This window comes from Chenopodium album, chromosome 2 (genome assembly GCF_948465745.1).
Source record: "Chenopodium album chromosome 2, dcCheAlbu1.1, whole genome shotgun sequence".
Classification (NCBI taxonomy): domain Eukaryota; kingdom Viridiplantae; phylum Streptophyta; class Magnoliopsida; order Caryophyllales; family Amaranthaceae; genus Chenopodium; species Chenopodium album.
In genome coordinates this window covers 7,322,903-7,348,847 of record NC_137835.1, presented here as the reverse complement: position 1 = coordinate 7,348,847, position 25,945 = coordinate 7,322,903, and the positions used below count along the sequence as shown (strand labels likewise).

The 25,945-nt window shown below is 33.6% G+C and overlaps 1 pseudogene across 1 annotated transcript; it reads right to left on the bottom strand.

Annotated features, from left to right (window-relative positions):
• Window positions 1-4,492: 4,492 nt before the first annotated feature.
• LOC145594884 (adenine phosphoribosyltransferase 3-like) lies at window positions 4,493-12,328 on the bottom strand (annotated as a pseudogene). The gene is made up of 6 exons (XR_014102884.1): window positions 12,043-12,328; window positions 11,804-11,914; window positions 9,659-9,751; window positions 8,802-8,951; window positions 7,794-7,852; window positions 4,493-5,047 (listed from the first exon to the last, which is right to left on the bottom strand). The product of XR_014102884.1 is annotated as an adenine phosphoribosyltransferase 3-like (transcript).
• Between the last annotated feature and the right edge of the window lie 13,617 nt (window positions 12,329-25,945).

Sequence of the window (25,945 nt, the reverse complement as noted above, 5' to 3'; positions counted from 1 at the left end):
ATTTGCTATATTAAATTACCATCTTAATACTACTTGTGTCAATTTGAAAATTTTAATTTATTCATATTATGATAATGCTTGTATACCTCCTATGTAGATGTAATGCAAAATCTTCCGTGGAGTTTAATTAAGATTGATAGTTGTCTTTTAGGACTGACTTGTTACTTTTTTGAATGATAACTTTTGATGTGTTATACGAAGTATAAGAATCAAAAGAGTTTAATTTATAGCACAAGTAATAAAATTGAGAAAAACTGTCGGTTTATGCAAGAGTGTATACCTTAGTAAGGGACTTGCTTGCGATACCAAAAAAAAAAAGTAAAATTTTCTAATTAACAATATATACGTATAAACCACATAAATTCATTCCTTATACCTCGTATATGTTAGTATGGAGTACTAAATTAATGAATGAAACTATTCTCATGTACTGAAATTAAGGGCATTAATGTAGAGATCGAGTTAGAACATTGACTAGCAACTAATCAAATATTCAAATGTAATATGGATGTGGTTTCTTCCCCCTTAACTTATTAGACCCGATTATATCTAACATGTTTTCATGTTATATAATGTACATCTAATTGGATCTAATTAGAGCTAAAAACTTATACATATGGAGAATCGAATTATCAACTTCCAACAGTGCTCAGAGCCTTTGAAGACAAAACACACATGTTGAGTATTTAATTTGTATGATTCCATAAAAATCATTGATATAAAGAGTCAATGACAATGGATGATTCACTCCGTTGAATGTGGTGATGATAATAATATCATTGAATATGTCTTGTAGTGATTTCCGGAGATCTAATGTTCATCATCTCAATTCATCACCTTTATACTTTTGTGTGTTTAGTAGTGATTTCCTCCTCCTTTTTTGCATGATAATTATAGAAAATACGATCTACTATAACTATATTCATCATTAACGTTACTAGTAATACAATAATAAAATCCATTAATAAAAAAATAAAATACAATTACCAACTAATTGAATATATATACCTGCCAAATCAGACTTGCATTGCAATGAGACAGCAATAATAAATTTAGCACGATGCTCTTCTTACATGTACAGTGTGAACTCATAAATAATACGGACTACGTAATGTCCAGGGCAAATCTGTTTGTTTTGTATTGGATTTCTATTTTGGAATTTTGTTGTGTTTTCTAAATGTCAAACAAAATTAAATAAATGTGCAAAAATTGCTGCTCTATTTTATTTTACTTAAATTAAATATATGCTTCGTATTATTATTGTTAATTTTTGATATGCTGAATAGTAATCTTAGGCCCTGTTCTCTTCACCTTAATTTTGCTGAACTGAAATTATTTTTACTGAACTGAAATTATTTTTGCTGAACTTAAATTATTTTTACTGAACTGAAATTATTTTTGCTGAACTGAAATTATTTTTATTGATTTTCTACTATAATTCTTCTTTAAAAAAACTGAATTTTATTGAATTGAACTTATTTTTACTGAAATGAAATTATTTTTACTGAACTGAAATTAATTTTACTGAACTGAACTTATTTTTACTGAACTGAAATTATTTTTACTTAATTTTAGTTTTTTTAAGGTGAATAGAACAGGGCTTTAGTCTACCATATCTAGAACAAGGATATTCCTGTAGGTTGATACCGAGTAAACCCCACTTTATCACCTTGATATTGATAAACAAAATTCATTTATTAAGTGGCAAAGCCATAAATATATAAATCAACAAATATGTTTAGTCCACATTGGATTTTAATAATTATATCAACAACTATGAGCCCCATATATAATAAAAATTTATTGATTTTTTATTTACGGTTTTACTATTTGATAACCAAGATTATCTAGGTGATTGTTTCAAAAAAAAAAAGTTAATAAACTTGTATTTTCTCGTTCATCATGTCCCCCTTTTCCCCTTAAACTTGACGTAATCAGAGTGATTAGATGCACTCTATAAACCGAATAATCTTATTTGATCATCAAATGTGTGAGCATAAGAGAAACCAAATACACACATACTCCATAATATATAGGTGCAATGAAGCAAAATATGATATAAATGATGATATGGGTTGAAGTTGAGCGTTAGATAAGAAGAATCTGAAAGGACATGCAGGAACATGAAAATATAAACATAAACAAGGGCAGGTAGACCCTAGAATGGTTCGTTGTAAATGGATCTGCATGCATTAAGCATATGTATGGTAACTGCTTTTGATAATAAATGAATCATAATGAATTCAAGAGTTTCCAGATCTTTTGACGATTTCCTGTCTTTCTGATAGTGCATGAATCATTTTAATTTGGTTACCCCTGACATTTTCACAAATATATACCATACCATACCATATTATTGGGAATATCTACTACGGAGTACTATATAGTTTATTTTATATATTTCTTTGTTCTTAATTAAGTTTAATTTAATACACGGTGTATGAACCATGTTGCTCCATTTTTTTAATCCAACTTGATGCTTAGAATGATTACTTGTCTCCCTCATATTACATTATTGTCTATATATATTTGATCTTTATTTGAAACTGACTTGGAAACTTTACTACGAGTAAATTACATTATAAATCATACTACTATAAGATATTCATTCAACTGGTGGTTAAATTAATAGCTTAATTAGTTAAAGTGTGTTGAAATTCATTGCAGCCCACTTGTGAGTGTACCACGTTGGAGAAAGAGGAGAGGTAGTTCCACTTTATAAGGTAGAGGAGTTACTCCTACTATTGTCAATTGGTTTTAATATGGAAGCTCCAAAGCCTTGTTTGTGGACCAAACAAAGCCAATTTGTTTTAAATGTAATATCAGTTTGTACTTTTTTTTTTAGGGACAATATCAGTTTGTATTTTGTATACTTTTATCCAAGTAATATTGTACTCGTAGATAAATAAATACAATTACCCAAAGAAAGACAGAAAAGCGCATAAACTAGCTACCTAATGATCCAATAATACAGATTAATTATATTAACGTTAATAATAAATAATAATGCTTCACCATGAGTTGCTAATGCTAAGATAATCTCTTATAATCATTCCATGGTACACATGGTCTTTCACAGTCAATGCATTTATCAAAGTATCTAGCTCAACCACCTCGTTCTCTTCAATTGGTTTTTGTTCAACTTGGCTGATTTTTATTGATAAAGACTAAGGGTTTGTTCTCAAACGTTGAAATTCAGTTCAGTGTAGATCATAATTTCCTTCTCTTATAAAATATTCATTTCACTTCAGTTCAGTTCAGCTCAGTTCAGTTCAGTTTAGTTGAGTTCAGTCAATGAGAACAGACCCTAATATTATTTGATAAACCGATCTTTATTGTTAATCGTCTTGAAATGCTGGTCATTTAAATGATTTAATTCTTCCGATTAAATTGTTTTGGGTTTTTCTAAGCTATACCCCTAAAGTATTCGAGTTTCTAAGGTGTACTCATGCTTTTTCAAGTTTCTAAGTTGTGCCCTTCAACTCCTTATCAATATTAAAATGTACCCTTATTAGTTGTTTAAAAGTTATTTGAGAGTGTGATTTCGTGGCTCCAGTTTTCATTATTAGGGTTGCGGTGACTAAGATTTCTTTCTCCCACCATTTCTTTACCTTTTATCATCTTTCTATTGAATTTATAGTTAAATTTAGGTGACGTGGAAGTCCCAAGGAGGGAATCATTCATTAATGGTAGTGAGTTGAGGGGCACAACTTAGAAACTTGAAAAAGAATGTGTACACCTTAGAAACTCGAATACCTTAGGGGTATAGCTTAGAAAAACTCAATTGTTTTTATGAGTTGAATACTTGCTTTATTTGAAAGCATATACATACACACTTTTATGAGTTTACGTGTGGAAAATACTCACATGATTGTGATGTTCAACCCAAACATGTGTGTGCTGTAACGCTCATGGTTGGTTATACGAGCATCAATATGACACTATACGCCATTTTCTCGAGCTTGAAAAATTAGATGAAACCATTAATGATGGGCACTAAAAGCTACTACATACTTACTAGTACTAGTTGCCAAACCAATTCTGGTGGATTGGTGGCCTGTTAAATGTTACTCGTAATGCTTTTCAAGCTGGTGTAAAGGCCACTTGAAAACCTATACTTCAATAAATACTTTCATTATTGGCAAAGTACATGATTGAACAAGTATAAGTAATTCGGAAAGTGACAAGGACTAACTAGACCTTGGCCTCAAACCACCCATGATTTGAACTTGGTTTGAATAACGTTGTAGCTCATAATTTCGAAAGCCCCTCTCACACGAAGGAGTCACATCTATATCTATATACTAAGCATACCAAAATGGTCCATAAGAGACTTTCGAAATTTACTTCCCTTGAGGTGTTTGTTCAAGTTGTCCTGTTTCTCAACTCTCAACCAAATTAGCTTACGAGTGAATGAAAAACCACATAGGATAGTTTTATGGTCCTTATCAATTACCTAATTCTAACCTCATTTTCATACATACTTTGCAAGGGAAAAAAAACACATTTTTGTTATCAAGGGAGATAATGGGGCGGTTAGACTTTGACTATTAGCAGAATTTAACACCTACTCCTGTAATCAGACTTAGATGATAGTATTACCCAATTTGGGTATAAAATCTGATAGAAGTATAACAATTAAAAATATTCTTGTCAAAACTCGATTTTGAGCTTTTTTTTTTCTAGCCAAATGTCACCTACAACCTGACCATAATGCACAAAATTCTAGGGAGGACAACTCGTTCCCTGCTTAATCAGGGTGAAGCGCAAAGAGTTTTCTCAAGCTGAAGCCATCTCTTTATACGGATTTGATGATTGCGTTATGGGTAAGAAAATGTTTTCAACCCATATCCAGATTCACAAGGCACTAGGAGACGGTCAGATGAGAAAAAAAAAATATGACAGCAGAGTTATCTGATTCAGTGAAGCTGCCAAACCAATCATGTACTCGAATGTTCACTTTTTATCTTGAGATGGGAGAGCAGTTGCTGTACTAATGTGCTTCCACCAGTATGTATAGAGGTTTTCCCTTCAAGCGTTCACGGCCCTGAAAAATTCATCAAATTATTGTAAGACACAACAATCATACATGAAAAGTGCAATCACACAAAAATACAAAATACTTTAAACCTGACCACCTGAATGCATATAGAGCAGGTTCTGGGTTGACAATACAATTGCAAATTTGAATGAAATACATCTATATACAATGCAAAACCTATAACTTTCCTGAATCAATCAATCAACGCCTTAATCCCATAAGTGGGGTCGGGTACATGAACCAAAAGTGACCAATTTAACTAAAGAATGGTGATCACAAACTGCTGAATCAATCCAGTCTTTACAGATCACCCCATGCATCAGTAGCAAGATGAATAAAGCATGCATTTGCGCAAAGAAGGTGCACCAGAAAGGGTATGCTAAAGTGTCCAAGCACTAAAATTAAATTGCCAAGTATACCACATAATTTGAACTTCAGCAACTTGGTTTGTAAGCAGTCAGCCTAAAGGCACTCACCTTGTTAATTTTTTTTTTTATCGAGTACTACTATATGGCACACAACCTAAGATCAGCATACATGAGTGATAAAACATTTCATTATCAGCCACCTCAGTGAGTGTTCCTCTGGACAGACAACTTGTTAAGTGATCAGTAGTCTGTATACCCCATATCATAGACGTAAACCATAAAAAATTCATAAGATAAAGATGGCAAGTTCTGAGGCAGAAAATCATATACTTTAGAAATTTTGTTCTCACCCAATGATCCCAATGTACAGGAGCTAGACATATATATATATATATATAAACATCTTGACAACTTTTAAATATGTCCACATCCCTCAAATCTAGATGATTGACCAGGCCCCATGGAGAATAGACTTAATCATACTGCAAGGACACTAACTCAATTATTAAGCCTTCGTGGACCCGAGGAAATACCATCTTTTATCAATGTCCAAGTCAAAATAATTGATTTCTGATAGCAAAAGTAAAGAACAGATTGGACTCGAATCCCCAGTACTTTTGGTCTCAAGGTGAAATTCAAGGAAGCATAAAATTCATAATTAGTTTAATTACCCTTAATCATGCAATTCTGAGGAAGTGGGTAAAGAACCAATAAGCTAAAACGTTAAATGATTATAGTTATGGACTATTGTCTTGCAAATAAGTCACACATTCACTACACTGGGAAAACTTTTTGAAACAGAAAGAGCATTGATTATATTCCACTGTGCAGATAATAACTCTTTTTAAAACTCATGCAGTCCAGTTCAAAAACTAAAAGATCTTGTTAGTGACTTAGTGCAGATGAAGGTTGGGATCGTTTTTTAAAAACAGAATGTAGGTACTGGGATACAATGTCATTAAATAAGCAATTGTCAAGCATTAATCAGATTCATCGTCTTTGATCAACAATCCATTACGTAATTTGTAGGTTTGAGCTGAAATGATTGGATATGCATCACACCAACCAGCCATTGACGAACAATAAAGACTATAAATTCCTTTGGTATCATCCTCTATTAAAATATTACCAGGAAAAAAGAACAAGAAGCAAAGAATTTCAATTCTGTTGCTTGCTAAATTGTTATGCTAACAATTACAGACAGCTGAAATTCCCCACACTAAAATCATAAAGACTGAAAACTAGTTAAAACAAATCGACTTTAAAAAAAAAAAATTTAAAAATAAAAAAAAAAAATCAAAATGGGTGCTTGAGTTTTTGTAAAATTATAATTTCAATACAAGTGTGTTTCACAATTTATCCCTCTTAGGTTTAAAACCCAGTTATGTTTTGGATGCTTTTTGCTAAAACTTCTCTGTTATCAAACAACCAGGCATATACTACGTATTCATTATAGGCATAAGTGTGTGTGTGCTATATTCATGGTTTAAGTATGTGAAGTTATTTGCTTTATTTTGGATATTTTCTATTAAAAGAATTTTACTTCTCATTTAAAATTGAAGGCAATATGTGCTTAAGATATGAGTAGTAGATAACGCATCGGGAATTTTTCTTCATTATATTGCCGACGGCCCGACAGTATATTACATTTCTAAGTTGAAATATTTAAATGGATTCCACATTTTGTTTTGTGACTTGTGTCTAAGAGTGTCTGTTTTGTTGTGAATTATTAGTGATTGAAAGAATTCGCAAATTATGTGAACTCTTCAAGGAGTTGCTCAAGTCTATAGCTCTACACATCTAGTTGGTTGGTATTCTTGCTAATAGTAAAGAAAGGCATTAAATCACTACATTCAAACTGCACATCTTTACTGTTATTCGCAAATGCTACATTCACGACATGGGTCTTTCCGTTATTAAGTATTACAAGTCAAAGGCTTTGAACCTGTGGAGCCACATTACTCTATCGGTTTTTCATGAACATTTATCAGTCTCATAAGAAAACAATCATATTTTTATCCATAATTGGCTTGTAATGTGCGTGTGTCCAGTTAGGGTCCATCTTTGATTTTAAGAAATCAAAATTCTAAATCCAAACTGAATAAGTTGCACATTCTAAAAACAGAGGACAAGACACCTCTCTCCAGCCTTATCACTGTGGAAGATCATATCTTCTGATAGCCAAATTTAACTTTCATGATTTGATTGCTACTTAGTTGTATGGACTAGCTATAAAGTTAAGTACGTGGATTTCACCAATATAGTGGGTTATTAAGGAAGATTAAAGTCATTAACCCTATTTACCATTTTACTTTTAACCATAACAAACATTACAGAATTACTTCGTACTAGAAAAGAAAGAACGTATGGCATAAAACTCTGACCTTCAAATCTGGTAGTTCAATGACACATGCACACTCAACCACTTCTGCTCCAGCACGTTCTATAGAACGGAAAAAGTGTGGTCAATAGACAATCACAATTTGAACAAATAAGACCATATGAGATAGCAAAAGAACCTGTTAGCAACATAAAACATGTCCCCAATATGCTACTATTTTCTGTTAATCAGTTTACAGTGTCCTCATAAGACTGAAAAAAATTAATTGAGATATTATGTTTCTCATATTCAATCCCTTCCCATTCTTTGCCAAACAATCTAAACTCTGATTAGCCAGCAAATGACAATTGCACACACATTTCCTAAAAAATTTACCTTTAATACAGAGTAGTTAATTATTTTTAGGATGTAGCAGTACTTTCCACAATATAGCGTATACAACAATCTAGGTAAACCCCTAGAAAGTTACTCAATTTAGTTGCTTTTCATCTGATCATTCATGTTAACAGCTTGATCTCCATCCTGATTTTCAAAGATTAAATCACTTTCCTGGTATGTAGCGGCATAGTAACCATACTATTAGACCTGACTATCTCGTTGCATAAAATAATCTCCATCCCAAATACCACCTAAATGATTGGTAGGTCCACCTGTCCAAGGATATCTCCAGCCATTACTGATGTAGATTTTCTGATTAATTTTCTTTTTCTCAGAAGACAATTCTAAGGTAAAATCTACAGTACAAATAATGTAAACCCTGGAAAACAATCTTTAGATCCTGACTAATCTGACTGGTGATAAAGGGGGAAGGAACAGAATTTCTCAATAATCCCAGATTTATACATCAATAATTATCAGATAGTGAGCATCCATCCCAATATGAGTTGAAATGGGTAGCCATAGGTCAAGGTTCAAATTGGTTTGTAACAATTGTAAGAAAGCTAAAAAAGATGAATAATGTTATTTTTGCTCTTACTTTATCCTGTCACTTCATGTCACACAATTATACTATAAAATCAGAAATCATTAAGAGAGATAAATTTATTCCTACCCAGCAAATTCATAGCTGCACATAGAGTGCCACCAGTAGCAACCAGATCATCAACGACTAAAGCACGTTCACCAGGTTCAACAGCTCCAACATGCATCTCAAGACAATCCCTTCCATACTCCAACACGTACTCTTCTGAGATAACTTCACCTGTAAAGATAACAGTTATCATTTCAGAATACTCAACACACAAGGTGCATCAGTGCTAGTCATACACAATAATTTAATTGAAGGAGACATAATGAAATAAGCAAATGATACAACATCCTGGAAACCACACATTCCAAAGATTTAAAAAGAGAGTGAGTAATCAGATACCAATTGCCACCAAACAGCAGTATATTATTAAACAAAATCATGCTCCTGTGGAGCATTCATCTATTCATAAACTTTACCAGAACTTGATGAGTAAAACTATACATGCAGTCATCCAGACAAACACAGAATAATAATTTATGTTGAAAGACAAGATTTCAGTCGTGCCCAAAAATCAGATACACTTCCTCTTCAAATAGCTTAATGCATGAACATACAAGTCCACATCAATCCATGTCATGTAGAAGTGAAATGTTTCCAGGTTCACCCTTATTAACACCATAAAGGTGAGGCAGAGAAAACAATAGTTCTAAATGAATATCAGCCCTGTCACATAAGTAAGAAATTTGCATATGTTGTATTATTCTTCTCACATATCAAGACCGTGTATTGCTAAATGCCCATTAAATTCATCAGCTAATGCCATTTTAGGTACAGCAAGTTGCACACGTGTAATGGAAAAGGGGCATCACAATCTCAACGAAATGAATGATGCTATAAATAAAATTTAAAAAAAAAAAAAAAGTTTTGGGAGTAAGTACCAGGCAACTTTTTTGGCTTTCTCAATGGCACAAACTTTGCTCCGATAGCCAAGGCAATAGGGGGACCAAAGATGAAACCTCTTGCTTCAATGCCTAGCAAAACAAAACTTTCAGTTGAGCTACATAACACAAAAAAGTTAACTCTAAGGGTTGTGGATAGCTGTAATAACTTTTCTGAGAAAAGACCAGTTTACGATATACATGATAAAATATGATGTAAAAAGTGCAAACATGAATCAAGACTTTACTTAAAAACATACATACTTAAGGTGACCATCCACAAACATATTACCACTGATATTCTAGCTGTCCTGAAGCTAAATTGGTTGGGGAATCTAAATAGTAAACATTAAACTCTCTTCCCCTATATCTCTAAAATGAATAGCATGATTTATGATACCATAGTTTAAAAACTAAATATATCGCACAAGAGCCGTATATGTAACCATGACTAAAAGATTTTAGGGTCCAAGGTTGAAACCATTCATCTCCTACAAAAATCTAAACATTAATACTTCAAGTAACTTTTATGCGCATCATTTTCCTTGTACATGCTTAGAAAGAAATTACCAAAGGTTTTATTGCTTATACTAAATACCAAATCAAGTACACCATTAGCTAGAGCATGCTTCATGCCTAGTCAGGAATCCTAGTCACAGACCACACCTCAGTAAAAATTGCCGCCAGTGGCAGCTTAAATTGGCTCGACTAAGAGACATCTCATATAAAAATGTAGATAACAGATAATAGCAAGATCTAACCAAGAAAGCTGATAATTTATGATCATTTGATAAGATGATACCCACTGAGTTCTGCAGTGACATCCTCAAAGCATAAACTACATATATGAGCAAGAAGATTGTAGATAGAAACAGGCAACAGGGTTTCTCCTGATCACAGGAGCAGGAGTGTAATTAAAGATAAGCAAAGAAAGAGACAGAAACTGCTGTTTATGCACATGCGACAGCAATAACCAAATCGTTGGCCCATACCACCTCTAAATCCAACCAAAAGATTTGCAAGCATGCAAATGAACAGGGCACATCCCAAGTGAAGGATTTGAAAAAACTCTCTTCAGCCCCACAATCCAGGAAAAGGACGGAAAATCTAATATGACAACACATGATGATGGTGAATCTCACCATCCCTTGAACAATAGGGACAAATGACATTTCTAGGATCTTAAATGCCTCTCTTTTGTTTTAACGAATCGCTAACTTATTATTAATCATAATAAAGATATTTGGATAATCATTCATTTTTGGTCTTGTACTACTACTACTACTACTACACATCAGACAACCACAATTCATCATCCAGCTTAGCAAATCAGTTGTTACAACAATAACAAAGATTAACAGTCTTTAATAGCTCCATTACGAGCAGGCCGATGCAATAAAAGACAGCATAGTGAGTAGGGAAGAATAAAAGCAGCTAAGCCACTGAAAGATATTCAAACCAGGAGTAAGTAGATCACTCAACTTTAAGCCAAGAGCCAAAGGGAATCAAAGAACAAATTAAATAAAAACGGGTCCACCCGAAAATAGGATCCAACCATAAACCATAAGAAAACAAGGGATGCATATCATAAAATTCACAGATAGTAATGAATAACAACACATACACATACACACCCACTAACACATTAGCACAGCCCCATGAAACTTGAAGCCAACCCCCTTCTCCCCATAAACTCAAGTACTCAACGATTTTATTATTGAACTCCCTACTTTTTTTTTTCTCAGGCCCACCATTTTCTTCAACTTACAAAATGTATAAGCTTTTTTTTTTTATTTTCTTTTACCAAACTAGTTTCCACAACAGCCCTTTTATGCTTTTGAAGAAAAGGAGGAGCCCCCATTAGGCCATTACTAACCAAACTTGTCTTTTTCCCCACTTTGTAACTTTTACAACTTAAAATTACGACTGACTCAACTAGGTCGTTTCCCGGTTCAAAGATTGAGGGTTTGTGTACGATACCCTTCTCCATTCGTAATTTGTAAACACAAATAACATAAAATATAAACATCAATTCGTGCTCTACAACTTACAAACAGGGGACGAGGACTCAAAATTGCATCAAAATTACCCAAGAAAGATAAAATTAACGTACAAGATTATTAGAAAAATGAAAAATAAATAAACCTGCAACAACAGAAATGTTCTTGCTTTCGTAACGCTCAATGAACAAATCGATCGTGTTCTTGAAAGCCTTGGCATCAACCAAGAGAGTTGTGATGTCTTGAAACATAATACCTACTCATAACAAATAAACTTCAATAATTAGGCTAAACATTTCAATAATCAACCAAAATTATACAAATAAACAAAGGTAGCATTTTTGTAGGTGAACGGAAATCAAAGAAAGAAAAAGAATGGAGTACCAGGTTTAGGGAAATCGGGTATAACCCGAATTTTAGTTTTTGATATCATGAACACGAGGATCATCGCCATTACAAACCGACATTGTTGTGAAAGTGAAACTGGTCTCTTTGTTTTAAAGGGGATTAATTTCGAAAACAAGAAGAGAATTTAATAAGAGAGAAGAAGGACAAATGAGGGTTAAGACAGTTTTAATGTTTTATAGAAGAAAGAGAAAGTGAGTGAGTGAGTAAGTGAGGATAGTTTGGTGAAGAAGAAAGGAGAGAAGAAGAGAATGGGGGCCGGGGGGCTCACGCTCACTCCACAATAACCAAACTTTGTGTTTGTGTTTGTGTTTGTGTTTGTGAGAGTGACCATAAACTTGCAAATTCCAAGGATTTCTCTCTGTTTTATCAGTCAAATACAAAAGTCTTTATTTTGGATAGGATTTTTGAATTAATAATAATAATAATAATAATAATACAGTGGGTTTCTGGTGCAGCTGGCCGCACAATGCGGCAGGTTGCCAAATCAGCAAATGACAAAGTAACCCCCAGACAAAGTAACCCCAAGACAAAAGTAACCCCTTACTGACTTAGTAACCCTTGACCAAGTAACCCCTGATTGACCTAGTAACCCCAAGTAACCCCTAACCGACCTAGTAACCCCCGGCCTAGTAACCCCTAATCGACCTAGTAACCCCCGACCTAGTAACCCCTAACCGACCTAGTAACCCCCGACCTAGTAACCCCAAGTAACCCCTAACCAACCTAGTAACCCCTAACCGACCTAGTAACCCCAAGTAACCCCTAACCGACCTAGTAACCCATAGTAACCCCTGACTGCCGACCTAGTAATCCGAAATAACCCCTAACCGAACTAGTAACCCCCAACCTAGTAACCCCTGACCGCCGACCTAGTAACCCCTAACCGGACAACCTAGTAACCCCTGACCGGATCTAGTAACCCCTTACCCACCACCAACAAAAAACTACCACCAACAACCACCACCAACGAACCACTACCAACCTAAACGCCTTGCCACTAGCCCCTAACCCACAAACAAACCCCCGATCCAACCAAACCATTAAAAAAAAAAATCAAATCAAACAAATACCTTAAAATGTTAACAATGGTTTCGAATATCACTTCAAATATGGCTAAAAAGGCCCAATTCAACCATGAAAATTCTAGATCTAGAGTTTTCATGGCTGAATTTGGCCTTAAATACCTTGTTTTCCGGCGACGGAGTCACCAAACCACCACTACCCTCCCAGCGATACCACTACTTCCGACGAATGAACCACCGACGAACGAACCATGAAAACGACGATTACGAAATTTGTGTTACGTTCTCCGAGAAAATGAGATGAAGACGCTGTCTTGAAGAAGAAGAAAAGAGGAGAGAGAAAGAGGAGGGAGAGGAGAGAGAAAAAGAATTTTTTAAAAAAATGTGGCTGGTCAGCCACATATGAAACTTTGTAATAATAATATTGTAGGTTGTATCTCGGCTTCCCACTAATTTATTATAGGTTGTATGACTTTTATTTTTGAGATATAATAATAATAATAATAATAATAATAATAATAATAATAATAATAATTGGGTGTGAACCGAACTAGCCAGGTTAGAACCATGTATTATGTCAACGTGCCTAATGTTCAAACACACACTGTTTAATACGAGTCAAGAAAAAATCTTGTGATGTCATGCTTATAATGATTTTTCATTACTAAAGGTCTATTGCTAATGCACGACCCAAGTCACATGCTAGCACCAAATATTGAAAATAATGTTAATGTAATGTCATCACTATGTATGCCTGTTATGTATGGTGAATCGAGTCAAGACCAACCCCTTACCTAATTATGGTCATATACATTCTAAGTGCAAGCAATTTAAATAATAAATTGGTGATTTAAGTTAAAATCCTTGATGGTGTGCAAATGTTTTTAAAACCCAAAATTTAAGAGTTAATTAAGGGCTTAACTAATTGCCTACAACGGCTATACTACATTTTACACCATAAAATAATAAACATGCACTCAATATCATAATGCGTTTCATACTCTAGTTTTTATTACACTTATTATTCCATATTCATCACACCTACATGGCTACATGTTCTTTTTAAAAAAATAAATTAATGAACTTACAAATGCAAGTTCATATTTTACACCTGCATTTTTCTTTTATATATTATAATGCTTAAATTAAGTGCAAAGGATATGCTTTTATTTTATTCATTTTTATTTTTGAGCTATATGATCTTTTGAGAGTATAATGTACATCATGATCTTGCATGTTTGTCAATATGTATCCACATATATATTGCCCAAAATATATAAACACATTGCACATCTACATGCAATGAGAAAGCATATGAAACCAAACAATTGCATGAACAATCTAGGCATCTAACAATCACTTTTAATCGATTTATAAGGAGGCATACCTAATAAGCTAAGATTAGTGCGTGTAACGACATTAGGAGCCTGGTGTCGGTCTTTAATATCACCAAGCGTTCATAAACTAGTTGACATCTACAAAAGCAATGAAAGCAGTTTACCTTAAAATTCACAGGTAACAGTCGAAAATCAAATACTAAAAGATACTATGCTACTTACAACCTCAAAGTCGATATCCAAGTAGCTTTCTACCATGTGGCCACTATACAGCTCTTTCATTTTCCATAATAAAAGGGGGGGAAAATGTTCTGTTCATTTGCAGATGACACTTATTCAGAAAGATTTGTGATGGCAACAACCAAGTTGGCAAATCTATAGCATGTAAATTTGGCTAGATTTTGGTGTACAAATTAATGGGATTTTCCTCAGTATTAGTTCTAGGAAAATGACGTACCAATTTGGCTTTCTTTTCTAAGTATACTTCATATATTTATTGACAAATTAAAGGGGGCACGAGCACTCATTAATTCACTTATATATACATTATTACATATACGTAGTTTTTCCTTTCTTAAACCAACTTCCCACTATAGGCATTGCAATGCAACTTGGGACCAAAAAAGCTTAAAAGCTTATAATTTTATCAATCTTATCGTCTAGATTATTTTATCATTTTATTCTTCACTTTTATTTTCACCTTTTCTCATTATGTATTACAGCGAAAGAAAATAACCATCTTATGTCATTCATGTACATTTAAATTAGAAATAAAGAAGAAAAAAAAAACAACTTATGACCCGTGTGGGGTTAGAATACATAGACAATAAATTTAGTAGAATAATATTGTGATGACAATAAAGACGAGTTGCTTACTAAACGAAGGGTATAAAATATATATGTATGGGAAAATAGAATTTTATTGTTTATTTTTTATTTTTATTTTTATTTTTTTGAACAACAGAAGGAGCTTCAATTGTATGGGAAAATACGGAGTAGATTATATAGCATAGGTTCTTATTAATTGTATGCATATGTTCTTATTTGTGTCTACATATGTTAATGACAATGGTAGGTAGCTAGAAGATTAGTTATTATTTAAGAGAATAATATGATAAGCAAGCATTATAGTTTAAGGCATCTAGAAACTACTTGCTAGACCTTAAATATATAAGGAGTCATCATATTATCCAAATATTTTTCCTAGGGTCACTTCTCACTAGTCGATCACAAGTTCACATACATACTGTCAAACACTACTGATGACTGTATCTAGAAATAAAGAATGATTAGAATCTCAGTAGAATAAAATAAGCATTTTAGTGATCTTTATTCTTAAAGAGTATAATTCTTTTTGATACAAAATCTTTAGGGATTGAAACTGCGTCTCAATCTCAAAGCTAGGATCATATGATGCTACCCTTGCCAATAACAACTGGTTCAACAAGTTGAAGAAATTGACCTCCACTAGTCCATTATCCAAAAGAACAGTACAACACATATCTTCTACTACCTTCGACGTACTGATGTTAGAAAATGTGAGTCGGGATTAGTTGTTCCACATTACTACAAAGATAGAGGGAGAACGAATAACATATAAAGTTAGGTTGAATCACCAAAACACAATGCTATGAGCCTATGATGGAGGTCCTATAACAAAGAATGAATGTATGGTAAGCAGGATGTTATTCCAAACCTATATATGTTGACATTATGTGCACAATTCCTTATCTTTTTAACTGTAATTGTGACGGATAATTTATTAAAAGAAAAGGCTAATGTTTGAAGGTCACTCACGCAAAAGATTTTGTTGAAAAGTATGGATTTATATACTCAAGGTCAAGGAGGTTTTCAATTTACTTAAGAGCTCAACTTCATATTTTTCAAAGTAGGTTGTAGTATAGAAATTGTTTGAACTAATCACTATAAGACTATAACTACATATATAAGCATGGTGTAAAAGTGGTACGTACAATATAATAAATTCAATTAACGTACAATAGATTTGTAAATCTATAGAAAGATGAGATGATAATCGAAGAAATTGAAAGAAGGAAATATTGAGAGAATAAGAAGCTATTTCATTCAGAGTAAAATTGTAGAAAATGAAATGTACAGTGTAATAAATGAAGACTAAGTCTATTTATACAATAATACAAGTGTAACTAACTCTCTGACAGTATAATAATATAATATATCTTATACTGTAACACCCCCGATTTACTAGCTAATAATAAACAATAAATAAATGAAAAATAGACAACATTTAAATAAAATTGCGGAAGCATATACCTAAATCGGAGGTATCACCGCCACACTCTACAACCTGTCAAGTGTTAAGGCTTACAAAATCCCAATAATTACGACCACTTGATCAACCCAATAAACTAGGTGAACTATTTATACAACTTTATAAGCTCATGGCATCACACTAATCGAAACACTTGAGCTTCTTTAGCTACGACCACTTGATCAACCTGCTTAGAAAATCTTGACTGCTCACCATTAAGGACAAATTCCAAAATAGATCGTCGCAGGACCACCATAAGAAAAAGACATGGCCGCAAACTCAAGTAGCACAACAAAATAACACACACGTCAGCAAAAGCTGAGTAATCACCACATATCAGAATATAGAGTATAATTGAATAATAGACAATACTAGCTCAATTAAACAATGTAGTTCGAAGCTACATTACACATTGTACTCTGAAAAAAAAAATAACCTTTATTAACTCAACCTCGAACAATAATAATCCTTTACTCAACTAACTCGTAACCAATAATTGTGTCATGCTCTTTGTTCTATACCTAGCCTTGGACATGGGTAATTCGAATAAAACCAACAAGTATAAAAACTTGAATACTCCCAATAACTACAAAACACCTTGAACCAGACCACATACGGGCCAATTCCCACTGTAGGGGACCATAGAAAAATAATTAATAAAGATTGTACCTCATTCTTAACTCATGATTATCATCTCCTTACCAACATGCCAAGGACTAAGGTCTATAACGCCGAGCCTCAAACCAATAACAAAATAATAATTCTCAACCTTTTGATCTCACACATCGATCAAATAACCATTCATAAATTAATTTATAATATCTCAACAATGGCACATGTTCCCAAATAATATAACAAGATCAACTCAATTCAAAAACCTCTCAACTCTTAAGGAAATAATACTAGCACCCAAAAATAATTAATTTACAACCCAAAAATAATACTCTGCATTAACAACTCTAAAACCTCGATAACACAATACTCCCTATAACAACAACATTAAAAACCCTGACATAACACAATCAATCAATGCGACAATTAAATCATATAATACCACACACTAATCATATACATATAAATCATGATCATATATAATTCACAAATTATAAAATTTAGACATAACAATACGGAGTACAATTAATACTAACAATTTATAATCAAACAAATCAAAAAATTAATTAAGGTAGTGTGATTACATCAAACAAATAATACAATCAAATTATAAACAAACGATCTAATTAAGGGTTGATAGTGTGATTACCTTTGGATAAATTACAACAGGATCAATAAAAGATCGAGCGACGTTGAAATGCACGACGTTTGATCATTATACAAAACATATTATGGTGGGGCTTCTTTATAGAATAATAAAAATAGTGGAGATTAGAGAATAAAAACTAAACTTTTTACAAGAATGTGGGTTTGATTAATAAATCCCACGCAGAAGAAATAGAAACAGTGGCTCCTTTTTTTTTTTAATAAAGTTAAATATTTATATATACATATAAAAATCTAATTTATCATATAAAGATTCCAACGAAAAAGTAGGATTTTATAGTTTGACAAATTTATCAAATAAAAGTACAACTCAAATTTTATCTTTTATTAAATCATAAAATATATCGGTATTACATATACTCCCCCTTCAAGCTCGACCTGATCAATGAGTCCAAGCTTGGAACACAGAACACTATGCCTATTAGAAGCTAAAGGCTTAGTGAGTAAATCTGCCAACTGATCTTCTGAAGAGACATGCTGAGTGCACAGAAAGCCAACCTCGATCTACTAACTTTCTAACATAATGCATATCTCTCTTCAAATGCTTAGCCTTCTCATGAAACATGGGATTTTGAGACAGATGTTCTGCATAAGTGTTATCACACATTAATGGAATAGGAAGCTTAGACTGAACAAGCAAATCTTCCAACAAACCATAATCCCATTCATCCTCACTTGAATCAACTGACATACTTCTGTATTTAGACTCTGCAGAAGATTTACTAACACTTCTCTGCTTCTTAGTTTTCCATGAGATCAAATTAGAACCAAGGAAAATTGTATATGCACTCAAAGACCTGCTGCTGAATTGACATCCTCCCCAATCAGCATCACTGTAAGCAGACAAGTCTAAACCAGATTGTGCTGAATACCATAAACCACAGTTCATTGTTCCTTTCAAATATCTTAGAACATGTAAAACAACTCTAAGATGAGGTACTCTTGGAGAATGCATAAACTGACTCAAGTGCTGCACTGAATTGAATATGATAAATCTGGTCTTGTTATTCCTAAGTATAACAATCTTCCAACAAGTCTTCTGTAAATATCAGGTTCCTTAAGTAATTCACCATATTCTGTAGAAAGCTTTAAACCAGTAGGCAAAGGAACAGCAGCAGCAGAGCAATCATCCATACCATGCAGCATCAAATATAACATCTTTGATATATTTCCTTTGAGAAAGAAATGTTCCTTTAGAATTCCTAGTGATTTCAATTCCCAGAAAATACTTCAAATCACCAAGATCTTTGATAGTAAAAGCTTCATCTAAAGCCTTTTTAACACCATCAGTCTGAGCAGTAGAAGTTCCAGTTATGAGCATGTCATCCACATACACCAATATTACTAGAAATTCACCTTCTAAGCTTCTTGTGAACAAAGAATAGTCTTGTTTGGACTGTTGAAAACTAAGACTTTTCAAAAGCTTACTGAGTTCTTTGTTCCATTGTCTAGATGCCTGTTGCAGTCCATAAATGGACTTTTTCAACTTACAAACTTGACCTTTTCTAGCTTTCTTATATCCAGCAGGAGGTACCATATAAACTTCTTCATCCAAATAACCATGCAGAAATGCATTGTTAACATCTAATTGGCATAGAGGCCAATTCTTTACAGTAGCAAGGGCAATGACAATTCTTACAGTAGCAAGCTTAGCAACAGGAGAAAAAGTCAAAGTAAAATCCTGGCCTTCCACTTACTGATATCCAATAGCTATAACTCTCCCTTTATATCTCTCAATAGTTCTATATGGGTTTAACTTTGTCTTATAAACCCATTTAGATCCTATTGCCTTCTTGCCTTCAGGAAGGTCAACTAACTCCCAAGTATCATTATCCTCTAGAGCTTTTAACTCTTTCTCCATGGCTTCAATCCAATTAGGATCATATTTGGCTTGGTTATAGTGTTTAGGTTCAATTATTTGAGAGGAATTGACAGCAAAAGATTCAGACTGAGATTCTTGTGGATTATTTTTGTGGGGAAGATAGGTAGTAACAAAATTTTGAAGTTTGGAGGGTTTAACAGGTCTAGATGATGTCCTTGGCAACAGGAACATCAATATGAGGTTGGGAAGGAACATAATTTTCTGACTGAGAACTTGAATCAGAATGTTCTGAATGAGAATGTTGCTCAATAGTGTTATTTAAGAAATGATCATTATGATCAGATAAAGGAGAAGAAGAATCTTTAGTAAAAACACCAAGACTCTCAGTAGGAATGACAACATCAGATTCACTACTGAAGGAAACAATACTGGGAACATGACAGTTTTGGTTTATGACACTTTTATCAGTCTGAAATGGAAACATGGTTTCAAAAAATATCACATCTCTAGATACAAAAGTTGTGTGTGTTTCAAGATCATAAAGCTTGAAAGCTTTTTGACCAAAGGGATATCCAAGAAATATACATTTCCTTGCCCTTGAATCAAACTTATCTCTGTTATTCCTCATGTTATAAGCATAACAAAGACATCCCATAATCCTCAACTCATTATAAGTAGGAGCCCTTTGAAACAATACCTCATAAGGAGTTTTCCATTCTAGAACCTTGACAGGTAACTTGTTTATCAAATGAGTTGCAGTCAAAATACACTCACCCCAGAACTTCTTAGGCAGATTAGCATGAAACCTAAGAGCTCTAGCAACTTCAAGCAAATGCCTATGTTTTCTTTCAACTCTAGCATTTTGTTGAGGAACTTTAGGCACACTTTTCTGATGTATTATTCCTTTATCACCAAACAAATCTAGACATTGTTCTTTCACCAACTCAGTCCCATTATCAGACCTTAAAGCCTTAACTTTCTTCTGAAATTGAGTTTCTACCATAGACAGAAAATTGCATTGTTCACAGTCTTCAACACTTGCATTTTATTATGCAAAAGAGAAGTCCAGGTGACTCTACTATGGTCATCTAGGATTGTAAGAAAATAAGAAGCTCCATTTAAAGCATGGACTCTATAAGGACCCCACAAATCAATGTGAATCAAATCAAACACAGCAACAACTCTACTTGTACTGACATGGAAAGGTAACTTATGCTGTTTAGCATGAAAGCAAACTCCACAATTATATTCCTTAAGACCAGAACAATCACAATCCTGAATATACTTCATCTTAGACAAAGATACATGCCCAAGCCTAGCATGTAAAATATCTAAGCTAGTCTTATTATCCTTATCTACATCAGTTGTTCCAGTTTTACTTGGCAAAGCAAATAACAACTGATTATTATCAACATTATTGCAGCTTACTATATTTTCAGTAGAAGCAATACCTTCATCTCCAGCAATATCTCTGATGAAGTAGTACAAACCATTCTCCCTTTGACCATATCCAAGCACCTTCTCATTAGAAGGGTCCTGAAAATAACATCCATGGGCAGTGAAGAAAACCTGAACTCCAGATTGATCTATTAAACGACCAATAGACAGCAAATTATGCTTGAAACCATCCACTAGCATAACATCATTAAGCACCAGATTCTTGTTCAGTTTCACACTTCCAACCATCTTAACAAACTTATAAGAACCATCAGGCAACACCACTCTAACATGTTTATAAAGATTTCTTTTACTGAGAAACATGTTTGCATCAAACACCATGTGATTACAAGCACCAGAATCTATAATCCATAAGCAATTTTCACTAGACTTACTAACAGCACATGAAATAGAATCAGTACCTGCAAAATTTGCAAATGTTGATCCTGAATCATAAGACTGTTTTCCCTTCATTGTCTTCATGACTTCCTGACAAATAGCACTCAACATATCTGAATTAATTCCACCAGCATTATCAGCAGTACCATCAGAATCCAGAGGTGATTCAATAGTTTCTTGATTTGTATGAACATTAGCAGCCATTCTTTGTCCACCAGACTGCACACTAGACCCCTTAGAAGCCTTGATTGCATTATACCACTCAGGATACCCATGTATCTTGAAGCAGGCATCAACAGTGTGACCCTTCTCCTTGCAATGATCACACTTCTTACTGAATTTTTCTTTCTTCCAGTCTCTCTTCAGTCCAAAATTGTTCTGTCCAGAGTTGCCCTGACCACCAAAATTACTCTGACCAAATCTACGAGAACCATTTCTACCCATCCTTTGAGCAGCCATATCATTACTCTCAGCCATATGCTCAGTAGAACCACTAACTTCCTTCTGTTTCTCAATTTGTTGAGCAATTGAGAATGCACGATTAATTGTAGGTAAAGGATCCATGGACAGAATATTAGTAATTGTGGAATCAAAACCACTGTTAAGTCCAAGTAAAAACTGCATCAAACGATCTTCTCCTTCTAGATCAACCAATTTCTTAAGAAATTGACAAGTGCATCTAGCAAGAGCTCCACAATTACAAGTAGGAAAAGCTCTTAAACTTTGCAATTCATCCCACAATTTCTTAATCTTGCCATAATAAGCAATAATACTCAGATTTTCTTGTTTCAAAGCATCAATCTCCTTCTTCAATTGATACACCAAAGGACCATTAGACTCACCAAATCTCTCTTGCAATTCAGACCACAATTCACTTGCAGAATCAATATATGCAAAATCATCAGCTAATTCAGCACTCATAGAACTCAAAATCCAACTTACTATCATATAATCGGCTCTCTTCCACCTCTGATGGTCACTATGACTAACATCAGGTTCCTTCAAACTTCCAGTAATAAATCCGTCCTTATTCTTAGCAACTAAAGCACGTTTTACACTCCTACTCCATCTAATGAAATTTTGTCCAGAAAATAGAACTGCAACTAAAGACGAAGTAGGATTATCAGAATTAGCAATGAAAAGAGGATCAAGATTACCTAAATTCTGTTGTCCGCAATTGTTATCACCAAGATCTCCTCCAGCCGCCATTAAAACAGCTTCAAACTCCAAAAATCAATCTCAATTGAAGATGAACAAAGACGATCGTAACAAATCGCCAAGAAAACGAATTATCTTCAAGAAATTCAAGATACCCAAGAAATTTCAACAAATCGCAAGAAACTTCGCAATCGAATTTCAAAATTAAACCAAAATTCTGGAAAGAAACAGAGTAATCAAATCCAGAAACATGCAATTGCGTAGAACCCTAATCTTCGATGAGATTATCGCTCTGATACCATATAGAAAGATGAGATGATAATCAAAGTAATTGAAAGAAGGAAATATTGAGAGAATAAGAAGCTATTTCATTCAGAGTAAAATTATAGAAAATGAAATGTACAGTGTAATAAATGAAGACTAAGCCTATTTATACAATAATACAAGTGTAACTAACTCTCTGACAGTATAATAATATAATATATCTTATAAAATCTCTTAAGTTGAGATTGTTTCGTTAAAAAAATGATTACTCCGATCCTTACGGCTATAGCATTTCAAATCGCCATATAATTTGATATATTACATTTCTACTCAATAATTAACTCATAGATTCATTGTTGGTATTAATTACCAATTAGTAGGTTTTGATTAATATGCAATAATTCTTGTAAGAAGGAATAATCGGCTTTGATATGGATGGGAAGTCATCTTCTTCTTGGTTGTTCCAACTGTTAATAATGAATACTCCATAACTAATAAATATCCACATTTTTTACCCCCATCCATCATTTTACACTCTTTTTTCTTAAATTAATAATACTTCAACACTATTAATTTCCTACGTATCATTAAATTAATTAAACCGGTGTACTTTTGTATTTGTTTTAAAGTGAATGTCATCATATATGTAAGCTTATTTGTCTTTAATCATAATATGTTTCCTGTTATTAAAATCAGCACTACACACGATTGAGTAAATTCTTACTGATGATAATTAGATCTTTTGAATTTAAGATGTATTTCATGACAAAGTAGTCTATTGATTTATTATAATCTCTAGACGCTAAAAGGCAAAAGAATTTAACATTATGCTTTTGTTTCTAATTTCAACCAAATCATAGTCATCTATTGCTTCTCCACTACCATTGGTCCCGAAGCAAATTCATATAATTTGGACCTTTTAATTATGGTAACATAGCAAAACAATTTTTTGTCTCTACTTTTTAAAAATATTTAATTAGTTGCAATGTGCATTATTAGATGCCAATTTTTTTTATTATTTTTTTTTTTTAATTTTTGACATTTGCTCCCAAGTTAGACTATCTTTGGAGACAATTTGACGAGGAAGGTAAGAATGTCCTTGCAAATAGGGATGCACATAGCATTTAGCGCATTTTGTGTGTGAGTTGATCACATTATGTGACTTCTTGTAAAAGATCAAGGCAAACCCTATAACAATCGAGTGATCCTTGTAACACTGACTGATTAATTAATTATTATACAACGACGAATTAACGACTGTAACACTGAACGAGTAACCCCTATAACACTAAAAAAAGTAACCCCCATAATGGTCACAGTGTGTGATCAGTCACATATAACATACTAGGGGTGAGCAAAAATTCAGGGTACCCTGATATGGAACCGGAACCTGTTCGGAACCGCAGGTTCCAAACTCGGAACCTGTTGATCAGGTTCCGGTTCCGGGTAATAAAATTAGGAACCTGTTGCAACAGGTTCCGGTTCCGGGTAATAAAATTTTGGATCTAGAATCTGTAGGGTACCCTGTTAGTACAAGTTCCCTAGAGGGTACATGAAACCGGAACCTATATGGTATTAAAAATTCTAGACAATTAGTGTTGGTTTGTTATATTTGAAGTACTATACTAAAGTTGTAAGCTTTTATTGTGATCATCTATTTTAAAAAAAATAAATTTGTCACAATTTATCAAGTAACTATTAAACTTACTTTGACAGACAGGGTACCCTGTTTAGGAACCGGAACCTGCAGGTTCCGGTTCCGATTCTCAATTCTTAGGAACCTGTTGCAACAGGTTCCGGTTCCGGTTCCTATTTTTAGGAACCTGTTGCAACAGGTTCCGGTTCCGGGTCCTAATATTTTTACAGGGTACCCTGCTACGCTCACCCCTATAACATACAAGTATAAGAATATGTATTTATTGTATACCTTCTTCAATTTCATGCATTTGTACCGGACATAGCCAATATATTACTTCGCAGTCATTAGTGGTGACATATATTTCAATTGAAAATCATAATCACAATGTTGATTTATTAAAATGAGAATGTTGGGGTATTCCTGAGTTTTCCTGGTGTAAAATCAAAAGTGTTTAGTGACGCAATTATTGATAGTATTAGTACTTTGTATGAGTTATTTCACATCAAACTGAAGTTCAAAAGATTTAAAGAATAGTTCACTCAATCAACGTTTTGTCAGTGTTTTAGCACTTTCATGGGTCGGTGATGCCCTTGATTTAAACAGATCATGTCACATTGGCCCATTAAAAACTTTACAAGGTAGGCTCAAATGTCATCTCTGCTCATTAATGGCCCACATCTGGCTTTTAACAACTGCCGGCCCAAAGGTTGCTACAAACTCATAAAGAAAATAATACACCTTTTTAAGTATCACACGTTAAGCAAATACAAGTAAATAATTGATTTTGTATTTATTTTCTTTTATCAGAATTGGTGATTCTTTTCTGTTATATGGCAAAATCTTGGTGATGGTATATACTCCATCCTTATATCTCTTTTTATACTACAATCACATTTTGAATTACTATATAATATAATAATAATCTGACGGACACATCTGATCATAGATTCTCTTCTATAACTTATAAGTTTTATATAAAAAGGTTGATACTTGTTACTAAAGAGTAAAGACAAAAGATGGGTCCGTCATCCAAGGGTAGTTGAAGTCATCCATTCTACAAAAATTTCACAACTTGCTAGTTTGTGATTCTGTAATTAGGATTCATGCCAATATTAAGTTATTAACCGAGATTAAAATGTTCAAAATTCCATTTGAGCATTCAATTTTGGGTGCTAACTACCAATGAGGTATAAGTCTAGTGATTATAACAGTAATACCAAGGGCATGTGTGCA